This window comes from Haemorhous mexicanus, chromosome W (assembly GCF_027477595.1).
Source record: "Haemorhous mexicanus isolate bHaeMex1 chromosome W, bHaeMex1.pri, whole genome shotgun sequence".
Classification (NCBI taxonomy): domain Eukaryota; kingdom Metazoa; phylum Chordata; class Aves; order Passeriformes; family Fringillidae; genus Haemorhous; species Haemorhous mexicanus.
In genome coordinates this window covers 5758828-5782085 of record NC_082380.1, presented here as the reverse complement: position 1 = coordinate 5782085, position 23258 = coordinate 5758828, and the positions used below count along the sequence as shown (strand labels likewise).

Genomic DNA, 23258 nt, shown 5'->3' with positions numbered 1-23258 from the left:
CACCTAGGGCAAGCCACAGAAAAAAGCCTTCCTAAAACCAAAAGAAGCACTGACAACTGCTCCAGCATTAGGGTTACCTGATCTGTCTAAAGATTTTCAGCTGTTTGTACATAAAAGGCTGCGCCTAGCACTAGGAGTCCTGACCCAACGACTGGGAAGCTGGAAAAGGCCGGTGGGCTACTTTTCCAAACAACTTGACAACATAAGTGCGGGGTGGCCTCCATGTCTGCGGGCAGTCGCAGCCACCGTGATGCTGATACAAGAAGCCAGGAAGCTTACTATGGGAAGACACATAGAAGTCTATGTACCACACATGGTAACCACTGTCTTAGAACAAAAGGGGGGCCATTGGCTATCTCCAAGCAGGATGATAAAATTCCAGGTAGTCCTGACTGAGCAGGATGATGTCACATTAAAAACAACTAACCTTTTGAATCCAGCTTTGTTCCTAGGTACCACAACTGAAGAAAGCCCATTAGACCACAACTGTGTAGAGGTAATAGAGTATACCTATTCAGCAAGAGAAGACTTGAAAGACCGGAGTGGGAGCTATTTACAGATGGGAGCAGCTTTGTGGAAAACGGAACCAGATACGCTGGATATGCGGTAACAACAGTCAGTACAGTAGTGGAGGCAAAAGCATTACCACTAAATACATCTGCCCAGAAGGCAGGACTGGGCAGCCCGACAAGTTGCTCGAGAGGCGCAAACAACAATGGCATTGATACCTTTAAAGCTCAATGTATCCCAATTTAATTTGCCTCCAAAACCAAAATATTCAGTAGAAGATGAGTGACTGGCACGTTTACTAAATGCACAAAAGAATTCAGGAAAGATGGCATGTGACTGCCCAAGGACAAATAGTGGTACCCCCCCTTGATAATGAGAGAAGTTCTACAAATTAAACATAACTAATGTCATTGGGGTGCAGAGGCATTGGTAAAAGCAGAGTTTAATTTTGCTACGGATGTTAACAATGGCAAAATCAGTCATGTCAAAATGTGCTATCTGCTTGAAAAACAACCCAGTGGTTAGGCGACAGGCACAGCTAGGAAGAATTCAGATGGGAATAGAGCCAGGAGACTATTGGCAGGTAGATTATGTAGAATTGCCAAGAACTTGAGGATACAAATACCTGTTAGTAGGGGCTGACACATTTTCTAGATGGTCAGAAGCCCTTCCCTGTCGCACAAACCAAGCAAAGGAAACAGTTAAGTGGTTACTACAGGAAATTATTCCCAGGTTCGAGGTACCCCTAGGGGTATCATCAGATAGGGGGCCCCATTTCATAGCTACAGTATTAAAAGAGGTAAGTAGATTGCTGGGGATAACTTGGGACCTCCACACACCGTGGAGACCCCAGTCAAGTGGACAGGTAGAGAGATGAATCAGACACTAAAGAGGCAAATCAGTAAAATATGCCAAGAAGCCAAGCTGCAGTGGCCCCAGGCTTTGCCAATAGCACTGTTGAGGAGTCGGATAAAACCTAGGAGGGGGATGTCAGTCAGTCCTTATGAGATATTGTATGGGAAACCATATGAATCTCCTGAGCCTAACCCTAATGTACATGTCACAGGAAAGCAAGAAGTGTATATTTATGTTCTGTCTCTCGGGAAAACTTTAGCTCGGCTCTGGAGCATCCTCGTGGGTAATAGACCAATAACTCTCGAGAATCCAGTTCATAACATACATCCAGGAGACGAGTTGTACATTAAAAACTGGAACTAAGAACCACTGAAAGAAAAGTGGAATGGACCCTATCAGGTACTGCTGACCACCTTTACAGCAGTCAAAGTAGCCGGCGTGGACCCCTGGATTCACTATACCCGAGTGAAGAAAGTCCATCCTAGATCACAGACTGTGTAAACTGTGGAACCAAGACTGCAGATAAGATGTGTTTATTTACTTTGAGAATGCTATTAGTAATTGTGCTAATCTTATGGTCATTAATGTCTTTGGGATGTGGAATGCAAAAAGATCAACTAACCACTCTTCATTCTAGAATGAAGAGAGGCAGAAACACAAGTGATAAAATTTCTAATGCAGTTCGGGCTGAGAATGTAATGATTGAATTAGTCAAAGATTTTGCCAAAATACAAAACACCAGTAGAATAACTGCCTGTCTGCCAATACCAAAGGCAGCAGGAGACCCAGTAAATTGGGGAATCATAACATCAAAACTACCTGAAATACAAAAGAACAAAACAATTGCATGCAAACAGGTACCCGAGTCGAGGCAAGTAGTCAAGGAAACTTGGGAGAAAGTAGGAACATGGATGAGACCTATGAGCCAGAAAGACTGTATTCTAAGTGATGGCATACTAGGAACCCCTATGGGACAGTCGGGAGGCATCACACAATGGCAATGCTATTTGCCACACTATAAAAAGATCATAGAAAATGTTACAGAAACCACTCTGGTATGGAAGTGTGAGGCTGAGGATCAGAAAGATCAGATAGAGCCTTGGGACAGTGCGTGGTCTGTGAATATAATTCAAAAAATCCAATATATGGCAAACACCCCTTGGTGTATTAAGTGGGAAGGCTCCGAGAATGAAACAGATCCAGCAGTAACGTACACTGCCACTAGTAGCAGAACGTGGGCAGACAAAGTAAGTTGGTGGGCATGCAATAAAACTTATGACTGCACTTCTGATGATGCAGAGATAAAACAGATGCCACCCCTGGCAATAGCCCTACAAATTAGTTGTGCTTGCAGAGAGATCAAACATAAACAAGGCAAAATGAATGATAAAGTAGTTATAGGATGTACCAGGAGTACAATTAAAAGTCCAGGACAATTTGTATGGGCAACAAGCGATGGTACCTAGACAACACATCTGCCGGTAGACGGGAAAGTAAAGGGAATTACTTTGGGCCTCCCAGCCTTATGTCCAATTTGGAAAAAGTCCCCATTTAATGGAAAACATGAACTTCTGCAGATAAGAGCAAGACGAGAAGTTCTAGACAATGAAAATCCAGATGACACTTGGCAAGAACCCTCTAGTGGAGTGAAATTTGGGTGGGCCCTAGAGTCTTTGCTCGGTCCTATAGCAAACTATCAGAGTAGAGAGATGCTCTACAAACTTACAGGCCAGGTAGATAGACTAGCAAGAGTCACCTGGGAAGGATTTAAAGAATTAAACGTACAATTACAAGCCACCACAAAAATGACTTTACAAAATCGATTAGTCTTAGATTTGTTACTCCTGAAGGAGCATGGAGTATGTGGATTTTTAAAGGGACGAGTTGATCATTGCTGCGTTCACATCCCAAATGTAACTGCAGATGTAGAATATGACATCAATCAGTTGAAACAAATAGAGCATGAGGCACAAGAAGAGCAAAAGGATTTGACTACAAGCTGGTTAGGAAAAATCTTTAAAGGGTTAGGGTGGAATGTGAGTTCATGGATTAAATCTATCATTGAGAGTGTGATAATCTTACTAATTGTATTCTTAGCAATTTGGTTAGTTTACAGCATCTTAAGGAGAGAAATACAGAAGAAAACCTCCTGGAATCAGAAAATAATAAAGGCACTGACACAAGATCCACGCCCACTATCTTCTGGTTTTCCAGTTCGTGATAGCATCCATGACAATGTTTACATCAACCCTGGATTTGAAGAACATCAAGCATAAATTGAGAAGTAAAGGACTGTATCAAGTGAAAACATTTACCCCTATAGTGAAGTGAAAATGCTTTCAAAAGGGGGATAATTATAGTGGGGCCCTGGAAAAATGTTAAGATAGACTCTGAAATGTTAAGCTTTGCATTTCACCTGCATAAGTAGTATGATAAATTATATAATTGTTAGATGTGATGATTGTTCAGTAATTAAAAATAATTATTGTATAATCATAAGAAGAACCATGAGAAACTGTATGTTCCTAATCTAAGGAGGCTATGCTTGGCCGAAATCTATGTATACAATTGAACAATACAAGTTTAATAATTAACATGAAAGTTATATAACAGTAGAATATAAAAGTATGTTCACCCCGAACCCATGTCGGAGTCAGATTTGGGTTTGTACCCCTGACACCCAGAGCTTTTCAATAAAAGCACCTGCATATAATCATTTCTTGTGATTATGTGTTCCTGAATGCTAACAAAAACAGCAAAGACTTTGGCAGAAGATCACTGCAAGAGCAACCAGCTAGATGTAAAAGAATATTTCCCCCTCCAAGACCCAGAAGGGGATCCTAATGTATCAACAGAAGTAAAGAAATTAGCAGATTATCAAGAGTAGATAGCAACAGGAGTAGAAAGAGATATTCCAAAAACCATAAATTAGTCTGCCTTACATTCCCTTAAGCAGAGGCCTTCTGAGACTCCATCAGAGTTTTTAGAGCGTTTAAGAGATGCTATGCATTGTCATACATCATTAGATCCAGAGTCTGAGATAGAGATGAACCAACTAGTTGATTGATTTTTCGAGCAGTCTGCTAGACATATTAGACGTAAACTTCAGAAAATCCAGAGACTGGAAAAGAGAAATCTCGAAGTCTTGCTAAAAGAAGCCTAGAGGGTATTTATTAACCGAGAAGAAAGATATAGACAAAGAATGAAAAAGTTAGTGGCAGTAGTACGAGAAGAAAAGCAAAAGAAACGTAACCAGAGACCACCCAGACAAGGACCTCCTCGGCTGGGCAGAAACCAGTGTGCAATCTGCAAAAGAACTGGGCACTAGAAAGATCAATGCCCAGAACAGAGACGAGGTGACCAGCAAGTAGCTGCACACGTACAAAACAACTGAAGAGGACCGGGAGATTCTGCCCCAGCGGATCCACTGGTTATAACAATGAAGCTGAGAGAAGAAAGAAAAAGAGTAGAGTTTTTAGTTGATACAAGAGCCACATATTCAGTTTTAAATAAAACTTTAGTACCTGTGAAAAATGATTATGTTGTAGTGCAAGGGGCAACTAGCCAGTCTGAAAAAGCATATTTTTGCAAACCTTTGAAGTATAAATTGAGAAAACAATAGAGTATTCATAAATTTTTGTACATGCCCAATTCACCAAAGGCACTTTTAAGCAGAGATTTATTGGAGCAGTTACAAGCAACCATTGCATTCAAAAATAGAGAGGTTACTCTAGAAGTAAATAATGAAAAGTATATAAAAGTATTAAGTTTAACCTTAACAGCTATTGAAATTAAAGAAAAAATTGAAGAGATACTAAGCCAAGTATCTCCCAGAGTATGAGCCTCTGATGTACCAAAGAGGGTGAAAAACGTCTCCCCCATAGTAATTAAGCTCAAAGAAAAGACAAAACCAGTAAAAATTAAGCAGTACCCCCTAAAGAAAGAAGACAGAAAGAATCAGCCCAGTAATTGAAAATTTTCTGCAGTTAAGGTTACTGAAAGAATGCCAATCTGATTTCAATACTCCCATTTTACCTGTTCAGAAATCTGATAGGTCATACCAGATAGTACAGGATTTGAGGGCTGTCGATAAAGTAACAGAAGATTTTTATCCAGTAGTAGCCAATCCATATACTTTATTAACTCGTCTAACACCTAAGCTAACCTGGTTTACCGTTTTAAAACTAAAAGATGCCTTTTTTTGCCTCCCTATCCACGTAGCCAGCCAGAAAATTTTTGCATTTGAATGAGAAAGCCTTAAAAGTAAGCGCAAAACCCAGCTCACACAGACTGTTCTCCCTCAAAGCTTCAAATGCTCCCCAACTCTGTTTGGGGAGCAACTTGCAAAAGATCTGGAGTCCTGAGAAGCTCCACAAGAAGAAAGAAAGCTGTTGCAATACGTAGATGACCTTCTAGTAGCCACTCAGACGAGAGAAGCATGTGTAGCCTAGACAGTAAGCCTTTTAAATTTCCGAGGACTCCGAAGATACAGAGTATCAAAGAAAAAGGCACAGGTAGTAAAACAAAAAGTAATCTACCTGGAGTTTGAAGTGAGTGCTGGGCAACGGACTTTAGGGCAGGCTCGCAAAGAAGCCATATGCCAAACCCCAAAACCCCAGAAAATAAAAGAACTCCGAACCTTCTTAAGCATGGCAGAGTGGTGCCGGCTCTGAGTTTATAATTATAGACTGCTCGTCAAACCCCTCTATGCTCTTATTGCCAATGGAAACAGAGATCTCCAGTAGACGAAAGAAGCCACATGAGCCTTTCACCAGCTAAAGAGTGCCCTCATGTCAGCTCCAGCCCTTAGACTTCCAGATGTAAGTAAACCATTCTTTCCATTTTCCCATGAAAAACAGAGAATTGCCTTGGGAATACTGGCCCAAGACTTGGGTCCATACCAGAGGGCAGTTGCTTACTTCTCCAAGCAACTAGATGCAACAGCCGAAAGATGGCCAGGTTGCCTCAGAGCTGTAGCAGCAGTCGTGCTGAATATTCAAGAGGCACGCAAGTTTACCCTGAGACAAAAAATGACTGTGCTAGTGTCCCATGCAGTGTCCGCAGTACTGGAAGTAAAAAGTAGCCATTAGCTTTCACCACAGAGGTTCCTGAAATACCAGGCCATCATAGTAGAGCAAGATGATGTAGAGATAGTGGTGACAAATATTGTCAACCCAGCTTCGTTTCTCAGTGGAAATCAAGGAGAAGCAGTACACCACAATTGCCTAGAGACCATTGAAGCTACCTACTCCAGCCACCCAGACTTAAATGACACTCTTTTAAACGATGCAGAGACCTAGTTCACTGATGGGAGTAGCTACGTTGCCAATAGAAAGCGACATGCTGAGTATGCAGTGACCACCTGCAGAGAAGTAATAGAATCCGCACCCTTACCAACAGGCACCTCTGCGCAGAAGGCTGAGATAATTGCCCTGACCCGTGCCTTAGAAATGGCAAAAAGAAAGAAAATAACATCTACACAGACTCGAGGTATGCATTCATAGTCGTGCATGCACATGGAGCCATCTGAAAAGAGAGGGGACTGCTGACCTCACAGAGAAAGAACATCAAACATGCACAAGAGATAATCCAACTGTTAGAAGCAGTTCAGCTGCCTGGAAAGGTAGCAATTATGCGCATCAAAGCACACCAAAGAGTGAGCTCAGAATTAGAAGAAGGAAATGAGCTAGCAGATGGAGAAACAAAAGAAGCAGCAAAAGGTGCAGTAACTATTAAAAGAGCCCCAATTCCAGATAGACAAATTTCCCTTGAAGGTAAGCCAAAATATAATAAGAGAGATAGAAAATTAATTGAAGATCAAAAAGAGACGTATAACCAAGAAGGGTAAGCTACCATTGAAAAGAAGCTGGTAATCCCTTCCCATTCATTGTAGTCACTAATAAGAGAAGAACACCAGAAAGCACACTAGAAAATAAATGCTCTATATACCTACATGATTGAAAGAATAGTTGCTAAGAATTTATATGCCACTATTACTCAAGTGACCCGACAGTGTGATCTTTACCTCCAGACTAACCCCAAAAATGCCTCCAAGCTGAAACTCAGTCAGATTAGGAGAGGCCATGAGCCTAGACAGCAGTGGCAAATTGACTTTTCAGAACTCCCAAGGAAAGGAGGGTATCAGTATTTATTAGTATTGATAGATACATTTTCAAAGTAGCCAGAAGCATTCCCCACCAGAACTGTCAAAGCTAGAGAGGTGACCAGGGTGTTATTACAAGAAATAATACCACGCTTCAGAGTTCCAGACACAATATCCTCAGATAAAAGATCACATTTCATTTCCAAAATAGTGCAACAGATTAGTAGCCACCTAGGCATAGATTGAGAACTTCACACTCCATACCGCCCCCAATCAAGTAGCCAGGTAGAGAAAATGAATCATTTGATTAGGCAGCAGATTGTGAGACTTGGGCAAGAAGTTAATCTACCCTAGCCCCAAGCTCTTCCACTAGCACAGTTGCAAATTTAAACTAAACCTAGAACTAAAGAAAGTCTAAGTCCCTTTGAAATGCTTTATGGAACACAAAAAGAATGTCCACCCACACAGAGAAGTAACATTGGCCACCTACATAGTGGCTTTAAGCAAACAGCTCATAGAAATTGAGAAACACGTGGTTAGAACTAGGAGCAAAGAGCTAGATAGGCCAGTACATAACATACAGACTGGAGATTATGTATATGTGTTCTCCTACAGAGAAGACTTTAGAACCACAATGAGAGAGACCGTTCCAGGTGCTTCTCACCACCTTCACCGCAATCAAGATCAAAGAGCAGAAGGCCTAGATTCATCACTCTTGAGTGAAGAAAGCCCCAGAAGCCCCCTTAGAGAGTGACACCAAGAGACAATGAACTGAGACTAAAGCTTACACAAGCAAAAATGAGTATATTGCGGTCGGGGGTAGTTCATGCTTTCACTTGCAGAATTGTTTTGTATATATTTATAACTAAAGTCTTAGAATTAGAGAGTACCTCTATTCAAAGCCATGCTGAATAGCCTTAGTCCCAAGTTTTTAATCAGTATACTTGATCCATAAGAGAATTTCCTGAAATAAAAGACTTAAACCTATCCATTGTAGCAATTCACAGAGATCAAGTATATGAAGAACAAAAGTAGCAAGAACAAGAACTGTAGACACTTCAAAGAATCAGAAGAAAAGAAATCAAAGTAGCATGCCGAGTGATCAATGAGACAGCTTATGAGAGACCAGATGCAATTAGTGTCTCAACCTCTCCCGTATACAGGCACCAAGAAGTTTGTAATAGCCTAAGTGAATCAGACTGTTAGTGTAATTTCACCCTGATACAGCCTGTAAAAGTGACTTACCTTTGGGCTCTGGATGCTATTGGACTCTCATTTAAGTTTAAAATAGACACCACACTTTTCACAACAGCAAGACCTTACACAACCCATACTAGTACTCAAATAGTTCAGACTCAACCCAAACTTAAACCTGAAGCGAATGAAATAAGCCCCTACGTAGTGATAAATGTGAGTGAACAACAACTGCTGTTCAATCCAGAATAGTCTCTCAAATGTGTTGAGTTGCTAATGCAAATTAACATCTCAGAAATCCAACCAGCCTGCTCCTCTTTCCTAAGAACATCCTTTGAAAGCTAGACAACATAGTTACAAAGACAAATATACCTCAAGAGCAAAGTAAAAAAGATCTAACTGAAATATTAGAGACAAGATTAAGAGTTTTAAATAGAATTGATTCAGAAATACTGATGAATAAGCTGGCCACTGCAACAAGTAACCTAACAAAATTGAAGCAGCCTTTACAGTCATCTCTATTAGCATTAAGAACTAGCCAGTGACAGATTTCAAAAATACTGCCAAAGTGAGAAAAAGCCAAAGACCAAGACCACAAGTTAATAGTAGAAGCACTTAGTGCAGTTCAAGATAGTGTCTTTAACTTTCAATTGTATACAAGCACAGTTATAGATGCAAGCAACAGCAGCTCTGATCATACGAGAAGAGAGTAAAAGTAATTTTCCAGCTGAAATTCAGAAAGTTGTCTAAGATAATGCGATTGATTTTAAAAGAAAGTTTCAATCCTGGTAGACTATAGAAAATATCACCTATGATCCTGATTCTAATGTAGGCACTGCCTTTGTACTTACTATACGTGATGCTACTGTTTATATTATCCACCCCATCATTGCACTAAGATTAAATCATAAAAAAACAGTTCTCTACCCTTCAAAACATAGAGTATAAGCACGAAAAGTGAATGAAAAGTAGCAAACAGTAGTCCTGCATTACTAGAGAACAGCTAAAATTCATTTGTGAAAACAATACTATTAATGCCCAAGATGTGTGTCTAGACACTGAACAAAGTATTCGCCACTTTGAAATTCATCCAATCACTAATCAGAAAACTGTGCTCGTATATACTAGTAAAAGTTGTGTGTGCCTGAGAACTGCTTGTGCTGCTGTAAAGATTGATAACAATAATGTTAGTTTGTCTAGCAAAAATCATTCTAATTTTTGTAGTTGTAATTTTGTTAAGATTATCGGGTGTGATTTTTCATACTTGGCCCCAGTGACATCCCACCAGTTGATTAAAACCAATTACACAATGTACCACACACTATCACCTACTCCTATTGAAATAAATCTTACATTAGTAAAACAGTTAATTAAGCACCAAGACCTACTAGAGATCTTGAAAGAAATCCAAGAAAGTGAGAAGAAAACCTTGAATTACTGTCCAACATGATACAAAAAAAATAACCAGAATTCTACAGAAAATAAAATGCAGATCATCACTAGTGAGATGTGATCTTTAAATAGTCACCAACTGCAAATAGAATCTTTAATAAGTTGTGTCATCCCATTGTAGTTTTGTTAATATTAGCTAAAATAAGTTTAAGATTATCCATTATCTTGCTAATTTAGAATTTGAGAATACTACAGCGAGTAGCTGTGTTAACATCCCTATCAAATGTACATAGTAAAGCACTAAGAGACACTTATTGTCGTAGGAGTCTGCATTAAGTAAAATAATTTACTTATTTTCTAGGAAAGGGGGGAATGAGACAGAGTAGAAATTTTCCAGAGTAGAAATCCATTTTTGATTTAAGTAAAATGTACATCTTTAAGCCTTGAGTTTGAAACCTTAACTGTTTAGTCTGACTGCCTGTTCTTGCAAAAGCCTAGGCTCAGAGAAACTGCTTCAGTGAAAGACAGAGATAAGGGAGAGGAGACAGAGATAGAGAGAGACACACAGACTGCTGAAGAAAAGACAGGTCAACTTAGCCTAAGAATTCTTTCTGATAACAAAAGAACTAGCGCTAAATGTCACGTGAAGTTTGTAAAATGAATATGTATGAACCTATTGTGAAATTGTATGCATATGTATTTGGGGAGGGGGATAAAAAGAGACCTGAAGATCCCAGAGGCACGCATGTCTTTTAAAGAGAGTAATCCCCGCATGCGTCCAGCGCTGTAATAAACATACCAACTTTACAACTTTTACAAAGTTGTAGAGTTTTTGATTTTCTCCCCAAAACAGGTATATAAAAATTAATTTTACTATGGTTCAGGAGACATTATCCACACCCATTGGGATTGTAATATATGATAGAGATAATTAATGCTTTGTAACTGCATAAAAATCATAAAGATTCAACCATGCCTCTGACCCCCATGGTCAGAAGCAGGGCTTTCCTCTCTATTCAAAAGATTTCCCCGGACTTGCCCAGATAAAATCATGGCGATTAAAGAATGAATGAGTCCTTCCTGGGCAATCATCGACCATTTCCCAGGAATGTCCAGAACATTCACAGAATGGCACCTGGAAGAGATTACGGCACCTGGAAGAGATTACATTGAGGAACCGCGACTTCTTGGCTACAACTGAAAAGAAGACCATTTCAAGGAGCTCAGACAGCCATCCAAACCTATAGACTAACTTTTGTACAGGACTGAATCTGTATAGTTCCCGTTATACATATGTAGGGACTTAAAGATATCTTAGGTCATTTCTGCTCCAGGCAGAATAAACTGTATATAAGCTGGCTACCTGGAGCAATTGGTGTGACACTCTGGGGAGACGCTGACACTACGTCGTCGGTTCGACCCAAATTCACCCAGCGTCAAAGTCCGGGGTTGACACTGTCTTGGCTGTGGCGGTTTTATAATATTCTATTTTTGGTTGTCGATCTAATAAATTTAAAAAAATTTTTTATAAATTTGGCTGCCAATTTGATCATTTACAACAGGATGAACCTTACTTTAGTAAAACAATTATTAAAACATGAAGACCTAGAGAAGATTCTCAAAGAAGTGAAAGAGACTGGAAAGAAAACTTTAATCACAGTCCACCATAATGTTGAGGAGATAGGAAAAGTTTTAAGCCAAATAAGGGATGACACGACTCACCATTGGTGGGATGTACTCTTTGGATGGTCCCCTACCACCACTGGAATCTCAAATATGTTGTGTCATCCTATAATAGTGCTTTTGATATTAGTTTGCAAAAATTTCGTAATATTATTGTTTATGCTTATTTGGATTTTTAGGATAATGAAATATGCAAATGTAATGATCGCCAGGCTTGAAGCGCACGAAAATGCAATAAAAAGTAATCACAGTATTGCCTAGAAGGCAAAATAATTTGCCTATGGTATAGAAAAGGGGGGGTTGATATGGGGAACTTATAACTAAGCTTATGTGACTATAGTTTGCTGTGTAACGTGTTAAGAACAGATAATTCTTTGTTATGCAACAATAGGATTTAGCCTATTAATTAAGACTGATAAAGCAGGAACTAGTACTCTAAAAACCATTAAAAACTGGATCTTTAGTTTGGACTGTGGCCTAAAGCCTTGAAGCACAACCAGACACCAAGACAGCCTGCGCAAGGACCAGGTTCATCCAGAGGACATTGTGAGGATGGCTACTTCATCCAGCGATCCCTGCCCAAGACCACCAGAAGATAGCGCGCAAGCACAGAATGATGAAAGGCTGATTAACATATGAAGCAAGAGTAGGTGGGGATAGGTCATGAATATGTATAGGCAATGTTGAAACTTTGGTAAATATGTATGATCTTAAGTGTATATAAACAGTGTCTGCTCTGTTTGGCACTCATGTTTGTGGTGCAGTGATCCCCCGTGTGCCCAGTGCTGAATAAACATACCTACTTCCCAAACCCACTGGTTGTGGAGTCTCTATTCTACATGTCACCACCAAAAAAGGACTTTCACCATCTGCTTGGGTGCCTCAGGGGAAACCTGGGGATCCTGAGCCCTTTCCCTCTCCCAGGGAGATTCTCCCTGCCATGTTCAGGAGCTGGGCTGCTGCTGCCCAGCCCCCACTGTTTCTTTGCCACTGCTCTGGGTTTTAGCTCCACTGTAGCTCTGCACCCCCTGCCTACCAGAACATCCTGCGATTCCAGCTACAGATGCGGAATTTTTGGATACGTCTTGTCTACCACTCCAGGATTTTGGTCATCCCTGCTGTTCCAGCTTGCTGCTTCCAAGATCCCTGCTACAGCTCCTTTTGCTATTCAGAGGGGCACCAAGACCCACTGTCACGCTTGAGCCAAGAATGACACAAGAATAGACAAACGACCCACATGCAAGAGGAGAAAAGAAGAGTTTATTACAAAAGATTCTTTGGTTTTTATAGACCAATGCGATACATTCCACTTGATTGGCTAGTTAATAAAAACATCTTTCTCACACACCGTCCTTGAGAAGAACAGGAAAACAAGGTGGAAAAACACCACCTGCAGATTATTTATGCTAACAAGTTTATGACATTCCTACAACTCCTTAAAAATTCTCACAAGCCACTGTGAGAAACGCTTGCCATTTCTCTCTCCCTGACCAGCTGGCATCCACAACCCACTGCCCCTGGGGGTTTGTAACAGAAGCTCCTTTTCCATGCCTTCCACCTGCTGCGCCCACCATCCTCCACATGCAGAGAGATGACCGAAGTCACACCAGAGTGCCTCCTGCAGCTGCAGGGGAATCATTGCATGCCCCCTGCTTGCCAGGAGCCATCAGCGCCCCTGCAGGCTGCAACAGTAACTACACTAAAGGAGAAAGTGCCTGCAGCCAAGAGAAGGCTGTTACTGGGTTTCTGGTTTTGCTTGTTGTTGCTGCCATTTTTATTGTTTGTTTGCCTTATTATCCATATACATGCTAGTAAATAACTGTTATTCCTTTTCCCATATCTTTGCCTGAAAAACCCTTAGTTCCAAAGTTATAATAATTCAGAAGGAAGGGAATTATATCCTCTATTTCAAAGGAGGTTCCTACCTCCCTTGGCAGACATCTTTCTTTCAAACCTAGACAGATGTGTGCATGTAACTGCATTCATGTGTCTGTGATGAGAGCTTTTGGAGAGGGTTACTTTAGGAGGTTGGTTTTGTACATGTTTATAATAAACATTTTGTATGCATGATATGCATATTTGGGTTATTAGCATTTTTATGCATCTGTTTTACTTGTATTGCTGAATCCTTGTCTTGGTTTGGATAAGACAGGTGCCTGCTAAAGAAGGCAGGAGCTTCCCCTGAAATGGAGAATGCAAACCCTCCCCACCCCTCCAAATTGCTATGAATTTTAAATTAAGGGGCTCTCAGGCAACAAAAAAATATACGGGAGCAGGAAATAACAGTTCTTTAATAGGGAAGGGGGGAAAAAAAACCATAAAATGATAAAATAAAAACAATGCAGTACACTAAAATGACAGAGTCAGAACTCAACCTGATACCCTGTTGGTCAGGGTGCTGGCAGCAGTCCAATTGGAAAAGTGGCTGCAGTCCTCCTGAGGTGTCAGGTGTGGTTCTGTTGGAGCAGGGGGTCCTGTAGAAAAAGGGTGATTCTTCCTCCGCAGATCCGTGGAAGTAGAAGCAGCTGCTGTTCCTCTGGTGAATCCAGTGGAGAAGCTGTGCTGGTGTGTCAGAATCTCCTGATTATATCTGGATAGCAATGCTCGGCTCCTCCCTCTGGGCGGAGCATCTCACAATGGGATGTTACAGTTCTTATCAGCCATGCAGTGACATTCAATAGCCTCTTATCACGGGATGCCCCCTGCTGAGGGAGGAGTGATTGTGATCTCTCAGGGAGAGAGATAAGGGGAAATTGCCCACTTAACACCTAGACAACTGCCATACAGATGGTAATAGAATACATCCTGCCTTGCAATCCAGAACAATCCTGAATATAATAGCTCATTGATTGCTAATTAACTACATGTCACTAATAAATTAACAAATTCTTCCAATCCTGATTTTTGTATAAAATATGTGAACTGAGCATTTTTCTTCTGTGATAACATATCATGTTTAGCAGAAGAACTCTGAGGCCAGTATACGGTTATTGCTGCTGTACTGTAAGCACATCTGTGGATTACAACACCACAGGAGAGAAAGGACAGTTTTTGCTTTTGAGTAGTAGCAAAGTTAATAGTTAGGAGATAAATAAGTTTATTTATGGTGAGATCTAGCCAGTTTCTGAAATGCCTGCCACTGAAACTTAAAAAAATTGTCTACAGTTACAATGAAAATATCAAATAAGGGTCTTTGTTTCATACTAGTTAACTTATAGTAATTCTTGAGGAATTCAAAGGACAATCCTTCTAAAACAAGGAGCTTGATTAAGAAACATAATTCAGGAATGAAAGGTCATAGTTCATTCATTATGACTTGAATAAAAGGGAAAGGGTTACTGATGGTAATTAATAATGTACCAAGAACATCTCCTGTGAGACTATATGCAAAATGCTACATTCTGGAATTCTATGATAAACAGATTCTTCAAAGACAGTCTTGATTAAAACTTCAGAAATAAAAGAAATTACTGGCTAATAGTTGGAATCAGTTTTCCTTTAGTTACATGCCATAGTTATGTTTCAACTTTAAGATGTAACAGTATTTCTAACCATTTCAGGAGTGTGTAACAGTTTCATAAGCTTTAGTTTTAAAATGTTTGACAATTTAAATGGAATTAAACTTTTAAATATCCCCAAATAAGAAACCATGTGTGAATAAATTTTGATCTTTCAGAGCTTTTTTAAAAAGCCACGAAGTTATGTGTACAGTATCTTATGACTGTGATCTGTGTTGAGACATTTAGCACTCAGAAAATAAGATGTTGTCTTAGGAATAGTTATGAAGCAAAGTTGTGAAATCATTAAATAGTTAACTTTTAGTTGTGGGATTCACATTCTCTGAACCTGAGAGAAGCAGTGAGCGAAGCAGATAAGAGAATGATCAAAACAATTCTTATCTCATTTGCTGCTCCTGTGTTGTGCCAAAGTAGAATGCAATATGGAGATTGTTTACCCAAAGTGATGGTGTTTTGTTTCCTTGGCCTATCAGGGCCAAGCGCGTGTCCCGATGGTCGGTTAGGAGACAGTCACAAGATTTTGTGCAGTTGAATGCTCGTGCAGTTTCAGTTTAGATGTAGTGTAATATAGTATAGAATAATATAGTATTATAAAATAATTAATTAGCCTTCTGATATCATGGAGTCAGATGCATCATTCTCAGACGTCAGGCAAAAGTTCACTGATATTTAGTCATCAGGACTTATTATTTGCAAGACTGCATCTACATCTTAATTTTTTTTTTTATGTTGACTCGTGCTACAGTTTTATTATTTCAATTTTAACTATTGCAAAGATGCTGGTATGCCTTGAGAATAACATTTTTTTTTCACTTCTAAGGGGAGCAATTGAAATGTGATGTAGCCTATGAATGCAAGACTCACAAGCTGAGAGCAAATGAATCTGGTTATTGCAGAGTTAAGACAGTACTCATACTCTTCATGTGAGAATCTGTGTTCAGTTCTTTGCACACGACCTGCTTGCAGGTCTGTAATAAATCCATTGGCCTGACAGTTTGTTATTTTTCCCAAGGTTTGCAGGCTTCGAAGAAACAGGACGCCTTTCCTGTTTTCAGATCATGTGTAACCTGCTTCCTTTTGTGCTCCTCAGGGCTTTTCTGCAGTGCCAGGCTTCCTGTTCACTCACAATGTGATATTAAGCAGATTGCATAAAGACTAATTCTATTGGTCCACTGGCAAACAACTTTCTTCCTACTCAGTTTCTGCTGTTTTGGCATTTGCCAGGTAGTGCCTCACTGTGAGGTGGCAGTTCAGTGGGGAAGAGTTTTTTTGTGTAGGCACTAATTTTGCCAATGACTAAACATTTCTGATGTTGTAATCCCATTTATTTCTGATTGTGGAACACTGACTTCCACAAGATCATCCCACATTTGTTTCGTCATCACATGTGAGGTAACTGTTTTTTGTTTTGCTGGCTTATTTTTATTCACCACCTGCACAGCTGGTTCTGAAATTGCAACCCAAATTTCCCTTGATGTATTGGCTAGGGCACCTATATCAGCAGTAGCATTCATGACTGCTGCTATAATCAAGGGGTTCAGTGAAACAGGCACCCCTCTCAAAAGCTGCATTATGATACTTTTTTTACTGCTGCCCCATCTGGATTGGTTCCTGTGATTAGCACATGAGTAATCCCCATCTGCTGCAAGAAACTAATACCTTCTTCCATTGTACACCAATTTCCAAGGGATGACACAAATTTGGCAGTATCTGCATATGGTGTTAAAACTGCATCACACAACCACTGATATAGCATAGGTGCAGCAACATCCTGCCTGTCAGGACCCTTGATATTTTGTAACTGAGCATATCCCTGTTGTATCTGATTGTCACTGACTGTAGGACTTAAGAGATGTTTTTCACCTATTAACAAGTGGATACATGCAACACCACTATCCCAAGCTAGCAAAATCCACACTAAGATGGCTTTCCCCACACTTTTACTGATAGATCTCTAAAAGTTCCCTTAACTCCTTCAGGGTATGTGTTGTAGTGTGTTTTTATATTTTGTCATACTTTGAAGTGTGGAAGGGGCTAACAGCCCGCCTGTTAGCTAAAGGAGTGAGAAGCAAGAAAAAGCTGATAAGGAGCTCTCTCCAAGGCTGTCACCAAGGAGACCAAGAGAAGTGAGGAATTGAAGAAAGAGAAGAACTTAGCAGCTGGACAAAGTATTTTTAGAAAGTTAGTTAAGTCACCGTAATTTTTCACCAATAGAATTATGTTGATTTATTGTGGCCAATAGTTAAGGTAGAAGAAGCATAAACAATTGGAAAGTGTATAAAAGATCAGCCATGTTCAAGAATAAAGAGTTGCCAGCTGAGACTGCTTGTGGTCTCTGCTTTGTGTCGTGACCGCCTCCACAGCGACATCAAAGTAGTTTGGTTTTTGTATCCCTGTAGTTTTCCCAAATAGTTTACCCCATACTGTACCCCCTTTCCCTTTACCTATGTAATTCCTCTCCCTTGATGAGATCATCCCCAAATCCCCACCCTGGCTCTCTGTCAATCACTCAGCATCCCATCCTCTTCATCTAGAAGCTTCGGTTCAAGACGTCAAGTGATTAGCCAGAGGCCAGGGGTCAGCCCCCCAAGACTTGTTTTATACGCTGTCCTAAATGTCTATCCCCCAGTACCCATCCCTTAGGGTCATTTATTGGTTAGTAAAATGTTATCTACTTTTTGTTTCCACCTCCCTTTAAATGTAACCTTGGCACATCTCCCGGGGCTCTCAGCATAAGGCCCCTAAGGTGTAGGAGCTCCCCAGAGCTCCTGAATAAAACCTTGGATTAACCCCTGCTAAGAGTCGGCCCCTTTCTTCCACCGATGTCTCTAGTGTCTCTTCTGCTGCAAAGGCGACTGGCCTAGCTGCCCTCAGCACCCTCAGGGCATGAGAGAGTGTCTCCCCACAGTCGGCCGTGTCGGGGTTGCTCCCCCGGTGTCTGCCGACTCGGGCCTGGCCAGGGGTTCCTGAGAAGACTCCCAGAGGGACAGAGACAGTATGTGTGTGTGATCTGTACCTCACCATCTGGCAGATCCTGCTGCCCCTCCATTTGTATGAGGGGTAGCAGTTCTACCACCTCATCTGTTAAATCTGTCTCAAACTCAGTCTTGGAATTCGAGGACTCACTCCAAATGTTTCCATCCCACTGAAGATTTCATAGTGAGAGCATGAACTCGGGATACCAAAATCTTGCTTTTTCCGTGTTTGTGCCTTCATTTGTGTCTTGGTTACAGATAAAAGAGAGTGGAGTTTATAGCACTGTTTATTTAATACCACCCACCTCATTGCTGGGGCAGCATGGTTTAGGCAGGAAAAAGCCAGGGCCAGAAACTGGAAATTCTTTGTTCTAGTCTTGGTCTCTGAAGTGCAGTGGACTGTCCCCTTAAACTGCAATGAACTTGATCCCTTCTACTGCTCGACAGCTTTTTTTCCTCCTCCCATTCGTCCTCTAGTGCTACTATGGAGTTGTGGTGTTGAGGTGGACAGCTCCGAGAGGCAGAGCTGGAGGCAGCAGCTCAAGCAACTGTAGAGGACCGTGCTCAGCCAGCATCTGCACAACCCCTTTATTCAGACAAACTAGCTTCCGGGTTTTGTGTACTTTCTGCTATTGATTCTGCTGTGGTTATTGTGATTTTAGTAAATTGGTATTTTCAATTTATAATCTCTCCTTATTGTTCCTTTATTAATGGAAGGGGCAGGGGAAAGGGAGTGGCTTATTCTGAGTTGAGTTCCCAGATATTTGTTAAAACCAGCACATTCAATTGGCGCCCAATGTGAGGCTTGAGAGAGAAACTGAAATAACAATTTTCATTGAAGCATTTGTGTATTGGGTACAGAACTCCCTGGTTACAATGTTGCTTAATCTACTCATGTGGGTGTGGTACCTAGCCCTGTATATATTCTCATATGCGGTCCTTGTCATAATATTTGTCAAAGTAGGGAGAGGGATAAGGGTTGCTCTGTTGATGTACAGTGTGACATTTGTTTATGATATGATAACATCACAGGCAATGAGGGTTATTTGGTGTGGAAGAGGTTTTACAGCGACTTCTGTGAGCCAAAGAGAAGTTTGATAAGAGAATCCATGTTTACCCCTGAAAGAATTTTCTACCAAGGTCATTGACATAGAAACCAAGAAAGAAAGAAGGATAAATAAGAAAAACCTGCAACTGTCTATTTCAATAAGCACTTTGTCTTTTGTGACCAATGAGTAAAGTGTAAACTCATGAGTTTTGTAAAAACATATAAAAAGCATGCATGGTATAATAAAAATGGTTTGAAGCCTTCTGAAAGTTGAGTGTTGCTTTGTATTGTGACCGTCTCAGCTATGACAAATGGTGACCACTGACTGTGAATGCAATTGGGCTGTGGGGCAAGGCACAGTCAGAGACGGGGCCCAGTGCAGCTTTTGAGAGCAGCAGGGAGATGCTGCCAGTCCAGACGAGATTGATTTTGACACCTGGAATAAAGGTGAGCCACTGGGGAAGACAGGGAGCTCCAGTGAAGTGTAAAGCAGCGCGGGGAGCTGCTGTAGGTCCGGACCAAACTTTGACACCTGGAATAAAGGTGAGCCGCTGGGGAACATAATGGAGAATCAGTTAGTAAGGGAAGATAAACTGTTTTAAAGTTTTGCTGAAGAAGAATGATTTTCAAGCTTTTAATTATGCCCTTCATGGTGTGTTGTTGTGGAAAAATCATAGGACTTTGAAACTGATGCCAGTACTGCCCTTAGAGTATGGAAGACAGAACAAGAAATGGGAGTTGATGGGGAACAGCAGAAAGATGGGATTCAGCTTGAGAATGTGTTTTTCCCTGATGTGAAAAACGCCATTCACTTTTGTTAAAATTTTAGAAGTTTAATAGTAATGAAAACAGTAATGAAAATAGTAATAAAATTAGGACAATAAGAGACAATAAAAAGCAAATAATTACTACGTCTGGGTGCCTGGCACTCCACCAAAAGGCACACCTTGCTAACAAAGGATTACCCCTTTAAAAGCAATAGCCTATTGCATATTCATATATCTCATAAATTATTCAAACATTCCTTTCAAACTAGGGTGTTTTAGCTTAATTTTAGCTTCCCCCCCCTAATCTTGTAAATCAACCTTCTTGGTTCCTCCAAGTCTGAGCTTTCCCGATAAGGAGGCAATAATTCTTCTCTTGGGATCTTGGTGTCTGTTGCTGTTATCTCTATCCAGATAGGATAATGTGAAGAATTTCTTGATTATCTTTTCCATTCCTTGAGCTGGTTACAAAAAGTATCTTACATCACATAGTTTCTATTTTAATATTATGCTATAGCCTAAAAACTATATTTACCACACTACTTAAAAGAGATTAATACAACATAACTTTCCAACATAACACTTATAGTAGTCATTTTAATATTTGCGAAGAGCCAATCATATAATATGCGTTTTTTACACTGAGGAGTCTGCTGGAGTTGCTTTTGTGGGGATTTCTCCAGGGTCTGTTATCGTGGGAGACAGGCTGGTGGTGCTCCGCAGTGTGTCTCTGAAGGACTGTGTTAAGCCTGTGTGCCTTTCTTTGGCACAGCAATTAATTGAACTCAATGCTAAGTGAAAATATGTTACTTCTGGTGAAACGCATTCACAGAAGAGACAAATTGAAGAACAAGCCAAGCTATTCGTCCCCCCACTCCCACCCCAGTCATCTGTCCCTCCACTCCCTCCCAAACTGAACAGATGAATGGATTCATTAATTCTGTATTCTTTGTTGCCTGAAAAGCCTGAAAAGCTGGTGATAAGATCTCATGGAGGAGCATCTGCCCTTGCCCCTCCCTACCCTGCACTGAGCGGCTGCCAAGGACAGGGTTCTGTGGGTGTGGGGGAGGGACGCCACTGTTTGGAGCCGCCCCTCGAGCCCCGTGAGACCCCCGCCTCCCTTGCTGCCCTTTCGGAGGCTGTGCAAGGGCGGGGGGGGGGGGGGACGGGGACGACTGTGTCTGCTACAGGTGGGGGAACTCCGTGGGGGCCGGGCTGGAGCAGTCTTGTGCTGTTTCCCTACCTCCCTTTGGCTGATGGCTGCCTTAGGCCCCTCTCAGGACTTTCAAAAGTGTTGGGAGCTGCTCAGAGCACTGTTGCTGCTCCACTTAGAGGAACCTGGACCCCCCACTCTGTAACGACATATTTTCTGAAAAATCCTTTGCTAGGATTTTTTTCTCCTGAGAAGCTCTAGAGGAAAAGAAAAACAATAATTATCTGCTGCTGTGGAATGCAACAGGTGCATCTTTGATTGATCCATGTGAGTTGTTTCTACTTGATGACCAATCACAGGTCCAGCTGTGTTGGGACTCTGGTCAGTCACAAGATTTTATTACATTCCATTCCTTTCGTTGCTAGCCTTCTGATGAAATCCTTTTATCTCTATTCTTTTAGTATAGTTCTAATATATAATTTTCTTTTTAATATAATATATATCATAAAATAATAAATCAGCCTTCTGAAACATGGAGTCAAGATTTTAATCTTTTCCTTCATCCTGGGACCCCTGCGAACACCACCACATTTGGCGGACCCCGAGTGAGTGGCATTGATGGTCACCACACAGGTGACCACATACTGGGTTCTAGCCTGGAGCTGAAGAACCGATGGCACTGAATTCAGGCAGAGTTCACAGCCAAGGCTGACCACAGAAGAACCTTCTGAAGTTCCCAGACACAATGTCCTGAAACCTCCGCAGCACAGAGCAGCCTGCTGAAGCCAAGAGGACACTGTTACAAGGTACTGTTAACTCTTCCCTTCCTGAAAATACTGCCCTTTGCAAAATGTGGGCTGAAATTTGGGAAAAGGTACCTTTGGAAACAGAGCTTCCATTTTCTTCTTCAGAGAAGAAAGTTATTACCCTCTGGATTTTATGAGGTCTTGAGGACAGAGTTCATATGGTGAAGAGACATTTCTATGAGTTTTTCAGATGGACAAAATTCCATGGATTTTTTACAGAATTGATAAATTCCTTTGATTTAAATGTATGGGAGTACATGGAATCCTAATTTGAGGAGACATTTGACTGGGGTCTTGGACTTCCCCCAATTTATCCGGCATTCGCAACTCTCTTCTCGGTTTTAAAACAAAGAGAGTTTGCTGTGGGGCTGATCGCCGAGTGCAGGAGGTGAGCTTTTGCTCTCCCGAGAGACCCAGCAGGAGAGAAAGCTGTCCAAGGACACAAACTGCTGGTTCCCCGCCCCCCTGCATCGCGGGAGAGCGAGGCTTTGCCCACGGCTGAGGGAAAGTTTTTTTCTGCTTCTTTGGAGCATGCTCGAACTGAGCCGTTTTTCTCCCCGCCTCCTTCCCCTTGGGGGTAGTGTGGGCCGGCCACTCCACCTCCCGGGCTGGCCCCGCCCGCGGCCCCGCCGCCTCCCGGGCCCGCAGGGCCACCCTGGCCAACCCCGTGAGCTCAGCCACCTCCCCAGGCAGCCCTGCCCGCAGCCCCGGCTGTTTCGCCAGCCGCGCCTGCGCTACTGCACCTGGAACCACTCCTCGCCGATTTCAGCGTGTTGTCAGGCAACGCAATTGACAGCAACAGTTCAGTGGCACTGCAGAGCGCATTTGCGCTCCGGCCCCCACCGAGAGAGGCGGTCAGCAGCCCTGCACTGGACAGCCCGCCCGGTCCCTCTGCATGGCAGCCGGCAATTGAATTCACGACAACAGTGCAGGCGGCGCCGGTGAGGGCCAACCCTGTGGCTGTGCTGTCCCTGCCGGCTGTCACACCTCCTCCCGGGCCGGCTCAGCCAACTCTGCTGACTGCACCTGCGTGGCCAATCCTGGAACCAGGAGCAGAAGCTGCTGCCGCCCCTGTGCCTTCTCTCTCTGCATCCAGCCCAGTGGGAGATGTGCTCCTGCCGGCCCCGCGGCCCCCACCGGCCCCCCCCCGCTGATTCCGCCGCCTTCGGGGACCCTGTTCTCCGCGTCTGCATCTGCATCAGACCCTGCGATCAGCCTGTCCCGCAGCGGAAGCAGCCCAGCTCGACTGCTTACAGC

General features: G+C 42.0%; 1 long non-coding RNA gene across 1 annotated transcript; it reads right to left on the bottom strand.

The window, feature by feature from the left end:
* Window positions 1-21794: 21794 nt before the first annotated feature.
* Window positions 21795-22998, bottom strand: LOC132341430 (uncharacterized). The gene is made up of 2 exons (XR_009490204.1): window positions 22745-22998; window positions 21795-21971 (listed from the first exon to the last, which is right to left on the bottom strand). It is a non-coding gene; the product is annotated as an uncharacterized LOC132341430 (long non-coding RNA).
* Window positions 22999-23258: the final 260 nt, after the last annotated feature.